We start from the raw sequence: 7,198 nt of genomic DNA, 5'->3' as shown, positions 1-7,198 counted from the left end.
GACTAGTACTGGAGCTTCATTATTTTACAAATCTCCTGACTGGTTTGTAAGAGAAAATTGGGCAAAATTCAATTTTTTATGTTGTTTCAAGGTATCAGTTTCCTTTGGCAATAATTCTGTTTCACCAAAATCTAAGATGTTCCATTCTGGGTGTTAGCTAAGGCTAAGTCATTGTTGATCAGTTTGGGTGCCATATGTTAGTCATCCTCAGTCCAGTTTATCACCAGACACACAAATGAAGATTGCCTATTTTTTTTCTAGAATATTCAAGTGATTCTGGTCATTTCAACTTCAGTACAAGTGGCTGTCAATGACAAATACGTAAAACATCCATTTTTCCCATAACTGTTTAAGCACTGATTTTTTTGTTTACTTTACTTAAAGTAATTACTTGGTAAATGTGTCACATAGATTATAATTTTAACAAAAAATATTTAAAATGTAAATATCCTATGACTCTAACCTACTTGGTAACTCCATTCTTTCTTTAATATACAATCTAAATGAATATAAAATTATTATAGTACAATAATTTATTATATCTGATTATAATAGTATAACTTATAAAAAGAATATAGACACAAAGAAAACTACTGAATAGTATAGGAAGACTGAAAACAAATCCATGATTAATTCTACATGAGTCTGTATACTCTCTATTGCCAAAATAAATAGCACAAACCAGGCGGCTTACACAGAAAATATTTTTGTTTTCACACTTCTGGAGGCAACAAGTCCTAGATCAGGGTGATAGCAGGACTGGAAAATATGATCTTCTTTAGTTCAACAACACTTTTCTTCTGTGTTTGTATCTAGAATTTCTCAGCTTAAAATGACGGCAGTGACAGAGAATGGAGCCTCACCCTAAATAAGTGATTGAGTAATTGATTAATTAGTTAATTTGACTTTAATACAGTTATTATTATGTTATTATATAAAAATAGGGGCTAGGACTTCAATATACCATGTTTTTAGGAGAAAATGTGGTCCACAGCTTCTCCCTCATATCAGACGACTTAGGATAATTCACATCAGACAACAAGTACATGAAACTACTTGGGACATATGAAGGAAGTTAGCTTTGCCCAAAAGTGATACTTCTGCCATTGGCAGGAAACACCATGTCACCTGAAATGAAAGGCAAGCTATAGGGGCCCACAGAAGTGGGTCTTCTCCACCTGGACTGATGGTCAGAGAGTTTACGTCTACTCTTGCTCTTTTAAGGTTCATGACAAGAGGTCTGACTTAAGGTGTGGCTACAAACAAGATATCTTGACCTCAGGTGTGGTTACTTGGTGTTTGGGGTATTGAGATGGACCACAGAAAAGGATCTCTTCCACCTTGACCAAAAGTCACAGAAATCAAGCTTATTCCTGCTCCTTCAAGGATATGACAGGTTTGATCCTGGAGTGATTGCCTACAGCTTGCTTGACCTCAGGTGTGGTTGCTGCACGTCTTGCCTAAACAACAGAATACTTAACTCGTGATTTGTTATTTAATATTTCAGGTTGAAGTAGATAACTCTTCTGTTTGTTCTTTGTGTCATGTTAGAGCAGTATTTTGTTTTCTTCCTTCCCTTTTGGATTGGGGTATATAAGCATATGAAAAACAATCATGGACAAATTCAATATTCATTGAATTCTACTGTGCGTCTCTATTCCTTTTCTTTTGTACATCTGTTTCTCCTACTAATATTTCTAATCCATACATCCCCTACTCTGGAACATGCGAACACCATTGAGGCTAGATCCTGAGAGTAAGGAAAGACACCCTATATTAACGCTTTGTATGTGTGGAATCTCACCAAAGAGGGCAGTCCCCGAAGCAGAAGGTAGAATGTCTCTTACCAATGGGATGGCTATAAGAATAACAGAGATTTTGATCGTATAATGTAATGATTTAAAACAGAAACAATGGCTTGGCGGTGGTGGCGCACGCCTTTAATCCCAGCACTTGGGAGGCAGAGTTCGAGACCAGCCTGATCTACAAGAGCTAGTTCCGGGACAGGCTCCAAAACCACAGAAAAACTCTGTCTCGAAAAAAAAAAAAAGCCAGAAACAATGAAAAACTAATGATCGTGCCATTAGTTTGATTCAATTACTATACATTTTATGAATACCATACAATTCCTTTTGGTGAGTCTCACATCATTTGGGATCTCTGTGAATAGGTGCTGAGAAAGAATTGGGAGTTAAAGAGTTACATTGAGGCTAAAAATGGCAGTGGAAGGGAAAAGAATGAAGAATATCAGCTAAGAAGACCAGTCATGAAAGCAAGAACTTGGTGCTCTGGGGATACACTGGAGAGGAAGAATTAGGTGGGGCATGGGGGAAATGAGAAAAGGATCCAACAAGAAAATTTCTTAAGTTGAGATGCCCTTCTGCAGATGTTGTACCACACAAAACCAAGAGAACTCTAAAGCCAAGCCAGCTCATAGGCAAGGTCCACTGCACAAAAGAGGTTAAACCTTCTCAATGCGGCGTGCTGCCTAGACACCCAGAGGCTGTAAAGCAGCCTACTGAGCTCCTCCTCCTCTCAGGTCTACAATGCATCTGCCTTATGTAAGACTCACATTTGATACTGCTCCCTGAGCTTTATCGACTTCTCTGTGACAGTGGTTTTTGTTTTTTTCCAACGGTCACACATATGTCAGAAAATATTTTAAGAGCTTTGCTAGTGGGTCAATGTTGATTTTATTTAAAGTATTGTATAATTCAAAACTCTATGTGATTGGCCATGAGCTGCTGCAAACACTGCTTAAAGTAAATGCAGCCAGGAGACTACCTTGTTCCTCTTATCACCAAACCTTCAAGACATACTTTCCCCCTAGCAGTAGTTGGAAGTCTCTAATAAAACAATGCAAGGCAATTCTTTTGCTTTTGCCGTATTTATGAATTTATGTGCATATACAATTGGGAATTCTAATAGTTCTTCCTGATGCCTAGTCAAAAAGAATTAATTGTGACATGTAATTAGGAGATGTGTAGGAGCATAACACCTGCACAACTTAGGAAGGCAACACTGTGAGGACTTTGCACGCTGCATCTGCCAGAGCCGCTATCAGCAGAACCCTCGCCATTCAGATGGTGCTACCTTCATTTTCAACTCCAGCGCCACATTTTTGTTTTGGATTTTTTGCTATTAATTCAAATTTTGTTCCATAAAATTCAAGTTTTCAGCAGGGTGTATAATGACAAATCTACTATAAAAGCTGCACAAGTCAAATGCCATCTGCCTGTCCCCACCTTATACTGGATCACTTGTACTGTCCTAACAATGGAAACTGAGAATTCTCAGCCCAGCAATGTAAGAATTATTTATTGCACGTTCAATATGTGACACATTCTGTTTTTGCATTATTTTTGGGCTGTGAATGGCAGTATTGTTTTCTCCCTTTGTGCATGGTAACGCTGAAAATTACAAGGAGATCAAATCACAAAGCTGGCATATGTCAGGTATGAGATTCAACTCTACATCTGATTCCACGTTTCAAATTTTAAGCTTTAATTATTTCTCAAAATGAGATATTATTTGGTTTGCCGGATGGTTTTTCACAAAAACAAATAATAAGAAAGAAAAGAGTAATACTTTATGTCTATACATAAGTTATGAGAAATGCGTGAAAATAGTTTTGCGTGTATTTCATTGTTACCTCATAAGTTTACATATTCCTTGCACTGGACGAATACTGTACCTATGTCTTGTTTATATTTCAACAACTCTTTCGTTGATTTTGTGATGCTAAAGACAGGTTGCTCATTGGTATTCAGGTGACAGCAAGTAGCAACTATCAAACAATGCGCATGCAGGAAGAAAGTCTGTCTTGTAAACTGAGACTATGAAAAATAGCAGTAGATGACTGCACACAGCCATTTCCTTCCTCCCTCCTTCCCTTTTTCTCCTTCCTCCTCCTCTCTCTCTCTCTTTCTCTCTCTCTCTCTCTGTCTCTCTCTCTCCCTCTCTCCGTCTCTCTCCCTCTCTCCTTTCCTTCTCTTTTATTTATTTCTTCCCTGAAAAGGGAAGTTTTCACCAGAAGCAGCCTCTGCCTGAATGGTAGTGTGCTGAGGATCATGGTAGTATCTGGGTTGGGTTATACCAGGACAGAACTTGAAAGGGATTTGAGGGTCATACCAGATTCACACATAGAGCCTCCCATTTAATTGGTGGACATCAATTACTTCTAGAGGAAAACAACTCTACCCTTTTCTTGCTTTCCTTAACACTTACCATTGCTATAAAGTCATGCTTGGGATCCAAGTCTGGAGAGATAACGTATCTCAGCTTGTGCCAGTATATGGTATTGATGGTGATTTTAGGAATGGCATGTGATTTCCTGTATTAGTTATTGAAGGTCCTCACCCAAACAACTTTGATTGCCTTGAACCCAAGTGCACTTGTCTCTCAACCAACGAGCCATACAGTCCAACCACATAGGACTCTCCTAGATAACCACCTTTGGACAGGCCAAAGTAGAAAGTAAGGAAAAGTAAGGTACCTCCTCAGATGGGCTTTCATGGTTCATTTTACAAATAGTATCCATCTGTGTGGGATACAATGTGAAGTTTCTTGCTGCTTCATTCAGAATGGAAGAACTGAGAACTAACTGACTCACATTTGTTATGGCCTCAGCACTCTGGCACTGAGCCCACCAGCAGCTTTCACAGGTATGTGTCTACATGAATAAACGGGGGGAAAGGAATTGCTTTGTGTGTGCCTTCTGCTTGGCTGGGATCACTCACATAAAACACTGAATCAAGACCTGTTAGGGGGCATTCCTGCAGATCCATGTGACACTTCTCACCACTGAATGGGATTTTGTCGATTTGGATTTTTGTCTTTTGAATTTCCATTTAATTTGAATTACATAACCACTCTAATTATGTACAGACATGGGTTTCCTGTGTACTAATGCCCATGCAGGGAGTGAAGTGATTTCCTTTAAATCTTCTGCTTTATATTCCTGCTGGTTCTTCCCAACCCCTGCTTATGTCTTGGGTGGTTCTGCTTGATCCTGTAGGCTCATACTTCTGAGTCTTTCTTACCCTCATCCCTTCCTGTTTCTTAACATTCTGATCTCTGCATCCAGAACCTTTAGTTCCCAGACCCTGTCAGACTTTCTGCTGTAAGTTTTAACATTCAGTTGAGTGACCAAAAGACCATCTGTGATACAATCACCTTCCTGTCAATTCTCTATCAATAACTTCCTTTTGTATTCTTTAGAATGGGGATTTCACCGAGAGGAATGCTGTTTGCTGATATGAACTGTTTGTCTGAGAAGAGCACCGGTACATAGAGCATAGAGAACCCCGAACACTGCCAATGCAAGCGATGCTTCCTCAGCAGCTGTTCTGGGTACACAATAGGCCAGCATCTGGATGCAATGCAGAAGCAGACCTTCCCCACTTAGTAAAACACAAGAAAAGTGAATGCTAATAGGCGAACCAGACTTACTCAGCGAAAGACAATGCAGTACAAGTATACAGGAGCACTGGCAACATTGCAGATGGTTTAGGGCCTATAGCACAGAAGGGATCGCCAAGACCTTACCTAAGACCCCAGGTTGGCTTGGAATTATTCTCAAAGACTTGCGCTCCTTACCAGAAACCCCATGTGCAACCCCTAAAATCTTGTATCTTTCATGCTTCAAAAAGAGATGGCGAAAGGGTTTCTGTTTAAAGGTGCTTCTTAGAATACAAACAAATATATTTTTTATGGCTCCAAGAAAATCTCATGCTAGGTAAAAGTCAACAAGGTGACTGTGATAGTAATAAGGTTGTAAGCTATATCGGACGTGGGATCAACTAAGAGGCTCACCTCTGGGAGGGTCTCCCTCACACTGGGTAGTACTTTCTAGCAGCATCACAAAAGCAAAGTGGCCTGGGGGGAAAGTGAGATGCTCTGCCTGCACACCTGCACTTCCTGCTGGTCAATGCATTTACTGCACTGTCCCTCACACTTCTGCTGCCATCAGAACCCAGCTTTCCAGGTCCCAGTGTGAACTATGGATATGTGGCTCTCTATGACCTTCGTTTCCAGCTTGGGTTTGCTCAGGTGTCCACCATCGTGGATTGAAGAATTTCCAGGGCTTTGGTCTCTACAACATGCAGATTGCCACTTTGTGACTACCGAGCTCACATTATGTAATCTGATCTATTAAGTCCCCTTTGTAATATATGTTTATTTGTTCTGTTCCTCTAGAGAACCCTGACTAATTCAGTGACCTTAAAGTATATTCTGTTATTTTTTAGGAGTTTTGGAATGTGCAAATATTGGCATAAGGCGCACTACTGGTTGCTTAAATAACTCACTGTTCTTCACTGTTTTTGTAATTTGAGAGGCTCCTTAGTAATGGCGCTTAACAAAATGAGAGGATAATTACTAAACATCTCCAGTATTTGTTCTTGTGACACAGACACACTTCAGCTGCCATATCTCTGCAATAACAATGCTTTCCTTCCTACAAAAGACAAGACTTGTTTATGACTCCTTTACTATTGTACAAAAATATAATACCAATGCAGAGGCTTCTTTCTGTGTTGACTAGGAGTTTTGGAAGCATCAAGGTGAAGGGCTTTTTCTTAGTGATTGATGCAAGAGATCCAGACCATTGTGGGTCCTGACATGCCTGACTGGCAGTCCTCAGTGGTATAAGAAAGCAGATTGAAAAACAAAACAAAACAAAAACAAAAAAAGTAAGTCAGTGAGCAACACTCCCCCATACCTTCTGCATCAGCTCCTGCCTCTAGGGTCCTGTCCTGTTTGAGTTCCTGTCCTGACTGCTTTCAATGATGAACTGTGATATGGAAGTGTAAGTTCCGTAAATGTGTTCCTTCCCAATTTGCGTTTGGTTGTGGTATCCATCACAGCAGTAGTAATGTAACTAACATAAACAACATGACCACAGCCTTTACAAAGGTACTACCCCAAGGGCAAAGAGTCTAAAAAGCTACAATAAAACTGAAGATATCATGATGTGACTTCCAAGTCTCCAAGCTCCATTTCCATTAGGATCCACTAGCAAATCAGGTAAGTCAGTGGTTGCCTAGATTATAACTCTTGATGGGAGAAGCAGCAGGTGTTCAGAGAACAAGATGACTTACTGGTGAGCTCACTCTTAAGATGCTTAATTCCACTGCATGCAAGATCCTCTCATCCTCAAAAATCATGTGTTGTCATCTGTGTTTGGCATTGGTCCATC

The sequence above is a fragment of the Chionomys nivalis genome, chromosome 16, assembly GCF_950005125.1.
Source record: "Chionomys nivalis chromosome 16, mChiNiv1.1, whole genome shotgun sequence".
Classification (NCBI taxonomy): domain Eukaryota; kingdom Metazoa; phylum Chordata; class Mammalia; order Rodentia; family Cricetidae; genus Chionomys; species Chionomys nivalis.
Note: the sequence above shows the minus strand (reverse complement) of the source record.